Raw genomic sequence first — 14,398 nt, forward strand, 5'->3', positions numbered from 1 at the left:
TGCATACAGAATGAATTGCCTAATGTATCTTTTTTCCATTCTGAGAAGTAAGGAACAATACTCCCATGTTGCAGACTAGAAGTTTAGGCACAGCTGCAGAAAGTCACCTCATCAGACTCCACTGGTTATGTGCTACAAAGCAGGAGAGTGGACCCCAATTCTTCAGAGTCCCAGATTACTGTTGGAACCACTGAATGAGCCACAGCCTAGTGTCTCAGTTGCATGGTAATTCTGTCCAGTTCTACTCAAGTCCCATTTCTGGGGTGGTTTTGCCACATAAGTATACGGCTTTTTCAGTGGTATTGTTCAGATCTGAGCTGATAGAGACCTCAAGAACATTGTGGAAAAGTATCTTTCTGAAAAACAGTTGTATTTATAAATGGCGACTATTAATTCTTTCTAAAGGATGAGTTTGTCCACTTAACCTCTTGCTAGGGCACGATGAATATTCCAGTGTCTGCTGTAGACATGTGAGTTAGTTAATGGGAAAGGTCAGTCAGCAATTATTACCATCAAAAAGTCATTTAGATCTGCTGATCCCCTGGATGGTGCTTTGGTTCTCATGGCACACTGGGTTTTATACTCCTTTTCGGTGTTTGGAACCAGCAGTGTTTCATTGCTTCTTTTGAAAACTAGTAACAGCACTCAAAGGATGAGTTACGTGTCATGGTGCACGTAGACCATTGCTGCTACATCTGAACTGCTCTTGAACCTCACTCTGTACTCCTCGTACTCTTTTAACTCGTACCAAATCTCTGGAAAAGTAGAAGGGCTGTGACATGGCAGGGTTTTGGTGTGGCTGCCACACAACTTTCTTGGCTTCTTGCCCAGCTTCCAAACTAATCTTCAGGAACCCTACATGTCATTCCTGGTGGTCAATTAACAAGACAGACAGCCAAGGTTCAGATATTGCAAGGGAATCTGGTCTGCATTGTGCTGTCAGCAGACAGTAGGAGTACAGGCTATAGAAAGGTGTAACCACAGTATTTCCTGTTAGGTTGGGTTTGTGGGGTTTTTTTCCCTGCTGTATTTTTTTAAAAGCCATTGCTAAGACTGACAGAGAGATATAATGACAGGGAAATGGGACATATTTGTGAACTCTTCTGGGTTAATCAAGTGTGCAAGTTAGAATGAGGGCAGTATGGACTCTGTTCCATATTCATACATATTCAGGTGATCTCTATAGCTTGAAGAAATATTTGAAAATGTGTTTTTAATCATGAAAATATGGTTCTGTAGTGACCATATTAATCCACAGTTTCTGTGAACCTAACAAGTTATTCTTTCTATCTGGTTACCAGAAATTTCCTTGTGTATTCCTAAGAGAAAGGCATAGTTAATACAGGATATCTGCTTGCTGCTGAGCTGACCTTACTCGGCATTAAAAATCAATAAATCACAGACAGACATTTCTGTGTCACCTTTCTCAGGATATGAATTCTCTTACTTGCGTGAGCATTTCTATTTTAGACCAGTGTAACCTACATAGGCATGTAAATACTGCAGTCAACACCACAGTGCCTCTTCCTGAACAACACGTGGCCCAGGCACTAATACCTGCTATTTCTGGTGTGTTCACTTGTCTTTTCTGCACTCAAGGAGATGAGATCTGCTTGGTTTTAGCATATTCTGTTAGAAAAGTAAGGTTAAAATTTCACACTGTGTGAAATATTTAAACTTGTGTCTGATGCTGTATATTAATAATAGCATATTGATATATTAGCTGGATGACTTCTTAGAATATATGTCTGTGTCTTTTTTTACTTCTTGACAGAATGTCATACATGATTATTAACGAAAACAGTAATAAAAATCTTCATTCAATTTCCAGTAGAGAGGAAACTACCTTTTGTTGCCATTTTCATATGCCATGTGAAAGATAAATAAAAAGATCTAGAGTCCAAACCTAAATTAGTCTGTTAGAGGGAAACCCAGTAATCTGACTACCTTACATGCATTTTTAAGTGTGTATTTCTTTATTTATTTTTCTCTTTTTTTTTCTCTCTGAATGTCCAAATCAGTGTTTGGATTCTTTGGAAGCACCTGCAAATTGTACAAAATCAAACTCAAATTATAGCTGTCATATTCTCATTAGTCTGTGTCCCAAAACAATTCAATGTACTAATAGAAATGTAGACAGCTGAAATTGATAAAGGTTTAATCTGGGTGATTTTTGAATTGCTTTCCTGGCAAACAAGACTGAAATAAGCCAAGACTCATTTCTTCCATATGAATGAGTATGATATTCCCTGCAGGATGGTTTTGATTTTTGAGCAGTTCTATTCTTAATTTATATGTCATTCTCCAGAAACAAAGGCTGGGCCAAAATTGACAATTGCCTTGTTTTAAACTGTTGTGTTTCTAACAAGCAGCCAGCCTTGCTCAGCTGACATCATCAGCGATCTTGCCAGAATCTCAAGGCTTAATAGTCAGAGGAGTCACTTAAGATTCCTGGTCTAGGGGAAGATGTCCCTGCCCATGGCAGGGTGTTGGAACCAGATGATCTTTAAGGTCCCTCCCAACCCAAACCATCCTTTGATTCCTGCATGTACTCTAAAGTAGTATTTGCTGAGTACTGCCTAAATATGTATCTTCATCTGCTTAGGCTTGCTTCTATTTTTAATTACTAAGGAAGCGAATATCTGCTTTTCAGAAATATCTGACCTTAAGCTAAGTTGATGTGGTTGATGTGTGACTGAGATGCACAGATGGGTATCTGTCATAGAATTACAGCTTTCAAATGCAAGGACAAGATCTGCTTTCAGAATCAATTGATCACTGAGGTCTGTACTCCTTTGGGGTTTCTCTGGAGGATTATATCTGTATCACAAAAATGCAGAATGCCTTTGGTGCAAATGACGCCCAATTCAGGACTGCTGAAATATATGGGCAGAAAGTTTCATGGCTTATTCCACACAACCATTGGATTCCTCTCAGTGAATTAAAAAACCAGAGTTGCTAGTTTGAGAAGAGTCTTAAAAAAAAAAAGTAAATTTAAAAATTCTCATCCTATTTGTTTTTCCTAAAAGGCATTTTCGTTGACTCTGAACCTCCTGTAACTCCTCTAAATCTAACCTGCCCTTCTTGCTGGCAAAAGGGTTCAATTTGAAAATCTCTGCTTTTATCAGTCCAGTGGTGGAAGATTGAATTAACAACACAAGCCTAACAGCAGTTTTTGGAGTGCGAAAACTAAGCCAAATACCAGTTTTATCAATTTGCTTTGGAAAATGGAAACGCTAATTATTTATGGAGTTGTGCGGTATTTCATGACATTCAATTTCGTTTCTGACAGATCACGTAATTGTATTATGGGGGATGGAATTTGCAAATGCAGGGTACTGATCTAAGCCCCTTCACACCAAAAAGCTTGGATGGTTGATATGAATGAACTTCATTTTTTTTTTCCTTTCTGATCCCTTTTCTCATAAGTTTTAATGAATTATAGATATGTTCATGCATGTGCACAAGTGTAAAAGAGTGCATATTTTCTTCAGGCTTTTTCATTATGACTTTCATTGAAATGACCTCTATGATATAGAGTCTTGAAGGGAGTAAAACAGAAAGAACTTTCTGTAGATATATTGGAGCTATGCAGTCTTTAATGTCTTTACAGCTTCAGTGGTGTCTCTTTTTTTGTTTTTGAAGGTAAAAAACTTGAAACAACATGGAAAAAAACTTGTTATGAAAGTTATTGTTTTTAATTTGTATACTTTTTTTTTTTTTCATCTCAGATATTCTGACCACCACTAAACCATGTCCCTAAGCACCACATGTACAAACCTTTTAAATAGCTCCCAACCACTTCCTTGGACAGCCTGTTTCAATGCTTGATAACCCATTTGGTGAAGAGATTTTTCCTAATATCCCACCTAACCTTCCTCTAATGCAATTTGAGGTCATTTCCTCTCATCCCAACACTTGTAGCAGGCACTAGCCATTTCCCCTTGGATTAGAGGGGCTTCAGATTGCACCTCATCTCTGTCTTCCAGTTCAGGCAGCTGAGTACCTGGACAACAACAGGTTTTACTCTTAAGGACTGAGGAAAAGAAGACATTAAGTACCCCAGCCTTACTCCCATCCTTTGTCACTGTGTTTCCCCTTGCATCCAGTATAGGATGAAGATTCTCCTTAGCCCCCCCCCCCCCTTTATATTTATAGAGGCATTTTTAATTGTCTTTTATGGCAGTAGCTGGATTGAGTTCTAGTTGGCTTAGAGATTTGCAGTATAACCTTATAGGAAAAATTCTATATAACTAAATTTTTCCTAGATAAAATTATAGGTGGCATGTTTTAAATGACTCTCTCCTTTCTTCCATTTGTATTAAGTGTGACCTACCTTAACTTATGCAGTATCTTGTCCCAAGGTAAAAGCAAACAAATAAAAAGAGCAAGAATGTTATCTTTCTAAAGGTCATGTCTCTTATGATTAATGTGTTGTTTTGAACACAAATATCACTTAGCAATTATAATGTGAATGCAACTACCAAATTTTTAAGTGACAAATGGCATGCTTATATATTTATTTAGAGTTATACTAGCCAAAGCCATTTGGAGAATGAATGTTTCCCATAGGTATCCACATTTTATTCACAAATCAAACCAAAAAATTGTAAAGGCCATGAGTTCTTTTGTATTTTCACACTCCAACCTGTGATTTCAACCTGACATTTCCCATCTGCCTTAGATGAGTGGCTTCTCTGCTAGCTTCTATTCCACTGTTAAAAACATGGTTAATAATGTGGAAGGTGAAGGGGGAATGCTCACAGAATAAGGATGAAGGCAGAAGGAGCTTTGTGTCTCTGGCGATTGTAATTACTTTCTTTTTTCTTTTTTTTCTTCCACTTGTACAGCCTGAAAGTGCTGCATGGACTGTCCTGAAATGCCAACTGCCTGTCAGTGTCATCCGTCAAGGGTCGAGCAAGGACTCGCTGTGACAGACATCTCTGCCCCAAAGGTAATTACCCCAATCTTCGTAACACTGAATTAAGCATTGCTTATAAAGCAAGACGCTTAAGGCCAATGTGGAATGTGAGGTTTTGCTTCATATTTATCCTGCAGCTGCTTTATTTACACTTTGACATATACTGATGACATAAATTAATCTGCTCGCTCTCGTTAGGTTGTGTGAACTGCCTGTACTGATCCTAGAGTGGTGTCACCTGGCGCAGTAGCAAACTGCTCTGATGTCAATGTTCCTGATGTTAGTAGTCAAAGGAACACAGGCTTGAAACTCAGGCAGCATGGCTCTGTCCCTGCCTCAGGGTGACCTTAAGGAAATTCTTTGTTGGCTCTCTGCTTCAGAGTCCTCTCCCCTACCTAGAGAAGGAATCCAGTGTATCCCCAGCTGGATAGCTGCAACAGAGATGCAACGCATCCTCTGTGATTTAAAACTAGGGTTTTTATTCTTTACTAGTTTCACTGGCTGTCACAGATCAATATTTTTTCAGTCATAAAAATCAGAATAAATAGACTGGGGCTGCAAGGATTAATATGTTTCCTTTGATACTAAAATTCTAGTATATAGGACTGTGCACTGCATTTCTTTTCTCAAAGACTGCATATGAAATGCTATTTGCTGGCTTCTCATCTGTATAATTAAAGCAAGCCCAATTATCAGAAGGATTCTTATGAGGCTTAGCTGCTCTCCTACATATTCACTGTTTTACATCCATTAAAAATTATCTTCTAACCTTCCCTTGTAGAGTAAATACATAGAAAAGTTAGAGAAATTAACCTATTTTCAATTTATTGGGAGAAAAATAGGGTACATTTGATTTTTTTTTTTTCCAAATTCAGTAGTCATCTAAATAGCTATGGATTTCATAACTTGTTTGATCTGTGAATGCAACCAAACATTTCTAATCTCTATCAGATGTTGTGAAGCTATGCTTTTTTCCTCTACACTGCTTTGAGTACATCATGGTAATGGTCTCCTTCCTCAGGACCCTCAGCAAAGAAACATAAGGGGCCTTGGCCACGTACATCCAACTTCAGATTTAATTTTGAGATTGCTTTCTTAGTGAGGAATTGCATCCTCCATTTGTAGTGGGCATTAAATACTGTCCAGCTCTCTGTGAGCAAGCATGCAGCCCATATTCTTTAGGATGCACTGTATTGCTAAACAAAGTGCCTCTGCACAGCTTCACTGTCAGAGGTACAGCTCTGCTTCTGTTTGCCCCTGCCTTTCTGAGGCACAGGTACTGTAGGACGTACTGAATTCATCAGTAACACTTCTAATACATACAAAGTAGGTGACCAAAAACCTGGTAATGCAGTCTGCTTTCATATTAAAATGGATGTAAAAGGTTTCTCCTATTTTGAAAACTGATCTTCCACAATAATTGTTTATTTGCAAATGTGCAGTACTGTTGTGCTGCTTTCTCAATGAGGAATGCCCAGGATGAATTTTAAAGCAATCAGGAATACAGGCATGACTTTAATAGCACCAAGTATGCTGGATAACCTGGAGCTTATCTCAGCAAATGTCAGAAAAAGTGTTAACACTCTCCTACACACTGAGCAGGAAAAGACCTCGGATGGACCCAGTGATTGCTGAGATCAGCCCAGCAGCCCTGGTGACTTGGACAATATTTGCCATATCGTAAGAAGAAACTCTCCTAATAGAAATATTTTCTACCATGTAAATGTGAATCTTTGGGTTGATTAGAAGAAATGAGAAAAAACTTTTCCTGATGCTCTTTCATAGTTTGTTTCAGAGGTAGTCGTAGCTGCCTGTAGCCTTTCTGGACTCTGTCTTTGCCACTTTGCTGAAGGGTAGCTGGTTTGTTTGTTTGATAAGACTCCTGGAAGTGCCAAAGTAGAAGAAGTTTTCAGATGTGAGCATAATTCAATTTCTGTATGGAAAGTGCCTTGACTCTTCTTTAACTCTGCTTTAACTTCCTCAGACTGAAATCCCAGGTAGTGGTAGAGAATGCAGCCTCATATTCTCTGTCTTGTCCTCTTACCTGCTTTGTCTGATATCATATTGGCCTGTGAGGAAAAATGGAAGGAACTGGATTTTAGCCCAAAGAAAAGACAACTGAGACATACAGGAGGCTTTAAATATTTTAAAAGTTTCTGCAAGGAGGAAGAGGAACAAACTGTTCTCTTCAAGTTGTGAGACAAAAAGTAATATGCTTAAACTGGAACAAAAGCAGATTTAGAAGGAGCTTTGTAGAAAGAATGCTCCAGTGACAAAGATCATTAAGAACTAGAATAGATTGCATATAGAGGCTGGGGAGGTGTACTCACTGGAGGTTTTTAGGGTGGTTACAGAACTCTCTGTCAGAAATGCTTTAGTTGATTTGGGGCGGGTGGATGCACCAGCTGATCCATTTGAGTCTTTCTTGCTCCTTCCTAGGATTTAGCAATAAGAGGCTAAAGAAAGGGGAAAGACTACACCAAATATCCACAGCTGGGTGGCTTTCCTATTCGAGTGTTGAGATACATCTGTAACAATAAATTTTGTCACAGGCTACACAGCTCTAGTCAAGCAGGTAAAGTATTCTCTGCCAACTTCCCATCAGGCATCTGCTGATTGCTGGATCATTGGCTTTAAAGTAATAAGGTATTTTTTTGGAGTATTTCTTGGAGAGATGTGCGTGGATTTGATTGACAATAAAGTATTATCAGTTTGAAAAGGGTTGCAATTATGCACATTTGTATTAAGTTGAGGAATGGGATAGAAATTCTCAGATCACATGGTTTCTTTTCCTTTATAATTTGCGACTTTTGAGTAATAAAATTATCTGATGGCATAAAGGGTTAATGTAGTTTGTACTTCCTGTAAGCAGCAAACTATTTTTAACTGGAGGTGAAGGGGTTAGTTAAATATCTGCATAAGTCACACAGTGTTAATTTTAAAAGTTAATTTATTTCATTTCGCTAGCAAATATTCTGCCTCCAGGAATTATCCTTTCTGTGAAAACTGTTCTGACTGTTTTCTATTGTCTATTAACATGATGCTTGGAGGATATTTTCTATGGGAATGCTCAGACTTAGAGCTGTGCCCACCTGCAATGATATAACTAGAAAAGCAAATTGCATTATCGTCTCAGTAAGCATTTTAGTTCTTTATTGTTTTAACCTGAGTTCTTGTAAATCAGCCAGAGCAATCAGTTTTAATGACTCCTCTAAGAGAAAAACAAACAACAATGGAAAAGCTCTGCTTTTTAAGTTTAATCCAGAAAAAAAAAAAAACAGAAAACAGAAGAGGCACTGCATTTTTCCCCCATCAAAACCCCTGATAAACAACTAGTTCTCATTGCTTGCCCTGTGCTGGGGGTTGGGAGATTCCTGAGCATATGAACATTAAAGGGAGAAGTTGTTTTTCAGTGTTTGCTGTGAACGGCAGTAATTCAGCAATCTGCTCAAAGGACTGCACCAACAGTAGGGAGCAACATGGCCGTGGTCCAAAATAATCTGATTCTGGTCATTACATATTTAGTGATCCCCAAATAAGTTTGCATCAATTAAGGGCTTGATTTGTTTTCACTGAAACCCCGTGCATGACTTCTCAGCTTAATTCAACTGAGCCATCCCTTCTGCCAACCCCCCATATGAAAATGTATTTCTCTGAGATGCTTTGGTTTTTTAAAGGAGAGAAAATTTGGAAAACCTTTAAGGACTGAGTATGAAACCAAGATGACTAACTGACTTCTTTCTGATTGCCAGGCATCTGCTCCTTCCTCCTCAACAGTAGTGTCAAGAGCCCTAAAAAGGAATGGCAAAGCAAATGAATTGTTTAGATCTGTTATCATTCTCTCTTTTCTCAGCAGACCATGTCTTGATTCATGAATTTTTAAGATTATAAATTGTAACCACAGAATCATAAAATAGTTGAGATTGGAAGGGATATCTGGAGGTAATCATGCAAGTCTTATAGATGTTCTAAAAGTAATGGGTTATAGTAACTGCATTCTAAATCTGGTAGCTTATTTAATTGTTAGATGACTATAAGACAATATTTTGGAGACTTAAGGCCAAGAGCCCTGCTTTAGGGAGAGGAAGGATAAGTACATTAAAATGACAGCCTAAAAGCTGGAAATAAGAGAAGGAGAGAATGAGAAAGGACACTATTCCATCTGAGAAGTAATAAGGTACATGGTACAAGGGAAAATGTATTTATTCTTTCCAACTATACCAGTTGCTCTAAAAATATAGTACCTCCTCCTGTGAGCAGTGACTTCCCTGTGTCCTGAGAACAGTTGTTACAACATTACTGCCTCAGAGACAGGGGTTTTAACCTTGCAATCTAACAGTGATTTTCATGTTGAACAGCCTTACTCAGTAGTAGCAGTGTGTGCTGTTATTACACAGCAGCAGAAACAAGCTTGAAGCCCATTTTCCTTTCCCTCTCCCTGCTTCCTAAGCCTTCTCTCCTGCCACACTACTCCAAGCAAGTCTCCATCACTAGAGAGGCAGCATTTCTGCACGTGGTTCTAATGTGTGCCTGTGTTAATTGTTAAGCTGTCATCTGCCAAATAAAGCCCGATGACCAAAGCATGCCTGCCTTGCTCTCAGTGATGGCACTGGTTTGAATGTCTTGTCTGTCCAGGTATGGATCTTTACACAGCCTGGAAGAACAGCAGTGGCTGGGCAGAGGTGCTAAGAAGGTGAATGAAAAGGCTTTCTTTCCAGAGGACATCTTACTAAACATTTTTTAAGAAAAGCATTTCCTCCTAAACATTTAGTGTTTGTACTCAATCACAGTTGCTATATGAAATCTGTATTTTCTACCAATACAATGTTTTATATAATTCTGGAACAATTCCACTGGTGGTGGTGAACCAAAGCAAATTTCAATGTTAGAAACCATGATCAGATTGGTTAGGGAGGATAATAAATCCTTTCTTTTTTTTTTCCTAAATTGGTGTTTAATTAAGATATAAAGATGTCAAATCTGGTCTCTGTGGCAAATATAAGAAAAGTTTAAGTACTAATAATTATCTATTTGGTTAAGTTTCCTTCCCATCCTACATCTCTGCATGAGCCTGCCATTAGCAGGGAGTAAAGTACCAGTACACAAAAAATGATGGGTTCTTCAGTATCTGTACTTCATTTGTAATGATTACTGATATATAGATATATATATATAGGTATAGAAATATATAGATATATATATGGAGTTTTGTTGTTTAATTAAAATCATCACAAATTAATTAAATTATTTAGAAATTTAAAGAACCTCTAAGATAAAAGCAAACGTGGAAAAATATACAGAAAAATGTACTTATATTGAACTGTTTTTTCCATATCATGGTGCTCAATATGTACTTTATTTATCTATATGTTTTGTTCTTCAGAAGGGAAATGCCTGTGAGATGAGAGACTCCTTGGAAAGGAAGGGAGACTCTTCTGGCCTTTGAGCTATTGAACATGCTGTTGGGAGAGCAGCTCCCAGAGCACAGGAGCATGTGTGGCACAGTGCAGAGTGCTGAGAAGGAACAGGGACAGACAACCTGACAAAAGTACAACGTGTCGGAGACACTTCTGCTGGTGCATAGAGGGGACTGTAGAATCTGCTAAAACCCAGAAAGTGACTGAGTCAGAATTAAACCAAGCCTAAGAGCATTTATTCACCAAAACCACCGTAAGATCTTCATTTCTATGTGCTCTTATGCTTATTGTTTGTTTTTAATTTTTGAAGTTTGCCTTCAGTTTGTACTTAGAAAATAACTCGTGGTTGCTCTTGAGAGACTTCTGCATATTTCTAGCGGGTTCAGGATGATTTAGTGATTAGATTTGGACTTTCACTGGGTCGTCTTGTGCTCTTTCTCAAACTGTTCTGTGGAAGTACTTTGTCAGTTCTTCCAATAATTCTTTCACGTTCCATGAAACAAGAAGTAGACTTGGCATCTGCTGTGTGCACAGCAGCCACTTCTGCTGAAGTGGTAAGTACAGTTCTAGTGAAATCATGCGAGGAATGGTGGTGAATTAAGATACTCATTTTCTGTTTTCTCCACTGATTGGTAGTCAAATTTTGCTTTCCTTATGTAATGCTTGGAATTACCATCTTTTCTTAACAATACTGCCATATTTCTGTGTCGCAGTAAGAGAATCAGACATTTTCTTCTTTCGTACATTTGCTTCTTTTTTCTTTACAACTTTTAAGTTGCTTCTGCGATGGAATTATGGAGAAGCTTCTTTTCACACCATTCAGGGTAGAACCAGTATTCTATTTTATAGCGGATTAAAAGCCTGGGTTTTTTTACAGTTCCATGAAATACTCAGTTTTTGATTTCTTTATATTCTTAAATGGGCACCTGGGAAATTTGCTATGCCTTTGAATGGCCAGTGCAACCTCAGAAAGTTCATGTAGAAGAAGCAGTTATCTCGGATGAGCAATAAATTCTAACCTACCTCAATAAAAGCTACTGGCCAAACACCATAATTACAGCAAAGGTGAGTAACTGATAGTCATCTCCAATTTCTATTCTGTTTCATCTTTAGAAGATGGGAAGCTGCTCTGTTCAACTGCCTTATTTTAAGACTGCTTGGTCAGCAAAATTGCATAGTAAAATGCAAGTACAAACTACTGAGGGGATTGAAAAGAAAACTTGATTTTAAGAAATGCTTATGTTTTTACTGTGCTGGAGCCCATTTAGATTCAATTTACACTCTGCTTCCTTCGATTTTATGGAGCTTTTACTTCCATGGCTATGAACAGTATGTGTGTCAAAATCCACATCATAGAATTAGGCCTGTGGAGGCACTTTCTGACATGTTCCCCTGGATATGTGTAGAAAGAGGAGTCTCCACAGTACAACTTGAGATCAGCTAGACAGCTTCCCACTATTAAAGCTGTCATGCCTGTATCCCTAAAGGGATCCAGTGTTTCCCTCAAACCTCTGTCTTTTCTGAAGACTTCTCTGATTGTTCCATTGGATGTTCCCTGTTTCAATGGCCTCAGGATAAAAGTTGCATCCGAATGACACTATGAACTTCTAATATGCTACATGTAAAGACATAAAAAAAATCCTAGCTCTAGCCTATTTATAATGGTTTTATAGGCAAACTACTTATAATTGAGAAGATACCTGGTCTTTTGCAGTGAGATCAGCCTTATGTAATTTCACTAGATTTCTTACCTAGCCTGTAAAACATATATAATTTAACATAAAATATGGGATGTAGCAGAACATACAAAAATGTCTTAACAGAAACATAAAGTTTGTCATCATCAAGACTGGCACAAGGAATTGATTATTCAGTGTGGTGTGTCATATTTGGACTGAATGTTGTTCATTAATATTTAATTGGACTGATAGTTAAGGCTTTGTTGTTTTGCAGATCCACAGCTTCTAACTAAGAGGAAAGCACACCCAGAGTGGCCTCACTGATGTGAATACACTCACAGAACCAACGGGTTTACTGTCTCTATTCTCTTATACACTAGCTACTGGTTGAGATTTGAAAGGTTGATACATTTAAATGGAAACTCTTTCTTGTGAGAACTGTCTAACCTAGTCCTCAGGAGGACTAGCAAAGACTAGAAGGATACTCAGCATGAGCTTGAAGTTGATTATGACAGATATTGGCATTCTGTCTAAAAGCATGTTTGAAGTGAAATATTTTAACTGCAGCAGACTGAAATCTGTCATTGCTACCTGAGGATGTGTAAAAGTCTCTAGGCAGCCTTTAGAGCAAAATGATTTAGTTGCAGAAGGCCAAGTTTAGTTCCTGAAAGCCAAGTTTTTTTACTGTAAAAGACTGGACAATCCAACCAATAGTGGAAAACACAATCCAGCCTCTCTTGAACTGCAGTTTACATTTAAGCAACAGTTCTTGAATGGGAAACTCTTTACAGGTCTTCTTTTTCATTCAGTCTGTCTGGAATCAGCTATTCCATAGTCATAAGTAGGGATGGGTGGTAGTCACAACTGGGATGCCCTGGAAAAAGTATTTTTCTCCTTTGAGATAGACTTGCTGTAGGCATGGTGCATCCAGATCCGTACTAGGGATTTAAGGGCTTGGATATGAGGGATATGAGAACCATCAGACACAGGGATTATTTATAGCACCATGTTAAACCCCATGAGAAACATGGATGTAGAGTGCTCTTGGGTGGGCATGGCTGAACTTCTCACGGTGGTATCTGCAGCATAAAACAAATAGTGTAACTTGGCATCAAGACAGCATCCTTGACACCAAGGAGGCAGCATCTCACAGAGCATGCATGTGGCTTTTGCTCACTGCCTGAGCAGATGGGAGTTTTGGTTGTGTGTAATATGGATGGATTTGTTAGCCTGGGTTGACACAGAATTGGTAGTATTTCAAGCAAGATCACTTGCTTAATAGACCAGATCTCTTCTCCAGACTGTGCAACTATAGAAGAATTATGGCTTTCCATTAGTAGGGACAAATGTAAATATTTTGCACATAGGTCTAAGATTTTTTAGGAGAAAAATAATCAGAAAACTTGAGATAAGAATTTTTTTCACTTTCTATTAATATGACAAAACCATGATCTATTGCTATTTATATTTTATCTTGCTATTTATAAAGCTAATACTTTTTCGTATTTATGCCTCCCAACAAATCACCTGGAAGAGTTGTTAATTGTGAAGCAACTCAGAATGTTAATAATTAGAGCAGAGACAGAGAGGTAAATTCGCAGGTCCTACCGCCAGCTCAAAACAGTGAATGCTTTAAATATGTCTTGGGTTTACATTTATTCAGAAATGATAGATTATGGGAAGATACAAGACTAAAGAGAGGTCCCCTAGGAATATGCTGTTCTGTGGAGGAGATGTGCATACATCAGGTGTGTCACACTGCTCCTATGATGACTCTTCATGTGAGTTTTGTTTGCATTGCTGGTTTTTAATTTTACTATTGTAAAATGGGAAGGTGCAGCTAATCAGAGGTGTTCAAAACCTATTTTACCTCAATAAAGAATAAGTTTCTAACCCTGTACCCTACAAGAAAAAATACCCGTCTTCCCTTAACATCAGCTTTCTTTAGCTTTCCCATTTTCTTTTTTTCAATTCTATCAAATAGAGGGACTAATGTGTGGAACCCAGGGCTCATTCCAGTTATGTGGTAGGTGAGACCTGTCTTTGAGTGAGTGAATTGACAGGAAAAACTGACAACTGTGGAAGAAGCAGGAAAGAGGAGTCTGTTGGGCTGTGTTGGGAGCTGGGTGTCTATACCCCTATGATCAAAGAGTATACCAAGAAAGCATTGCAGTCTGATGATTTTAACAATCATCGACTCTTCTTCCTGAGGTATTTCTGTGGTAGTGTGGCCCTGCTATTTGAGAGCAGAGTTCCTCTAAATCTAAAGTACATTTGCATTTTTCAAGATCCCCTCGCTGTACCTTCCTCCCCCCTCAGGCAGAAATCCAATACAGCTGTGACTTCACAGCCTGGCAGCAGCATATTCCTGTCCTGTACAA

The 14,398-nt window shown here is 38.4% G+C and overlaps 1 long non-coding RNA gene across 1 annotated transcript in view; it reads left to right on the forward strand.

Moving 5' to 3' along the window:
- Window positions 1–14,398, forward strand: part of LOC121667253 — a 143,426-nt gene that overhangs the window by 95,349 nt on the left and 33,679 nt on the right. The window contains exon 3 of the long non-coding RNA XR_006016987.1: window positions 4,851–4,954. This is a non-coding gene — a long non-coding RNA (uncharacterized LOC121667253). The remainder of the gene's footprint in view (window positions 1–4,850; window positions 4,955–14,398) is intronic.

Source organism: Corvus kubaryi, unplaced genomic scaffold (genome assembly GCF_017639235.1).
Source record: "Corvus kubaryi isolate FWS band 111438036 unplaced genomic scaffold, C.kubaryi_AGA036_p1.0 37357, whole genome shotgun sequence".
NCBI lineage: Eukaryota > Metazoa > Chordata > Aves > Passeriformes > Corvidae > Corvus > Corvus kubaryi.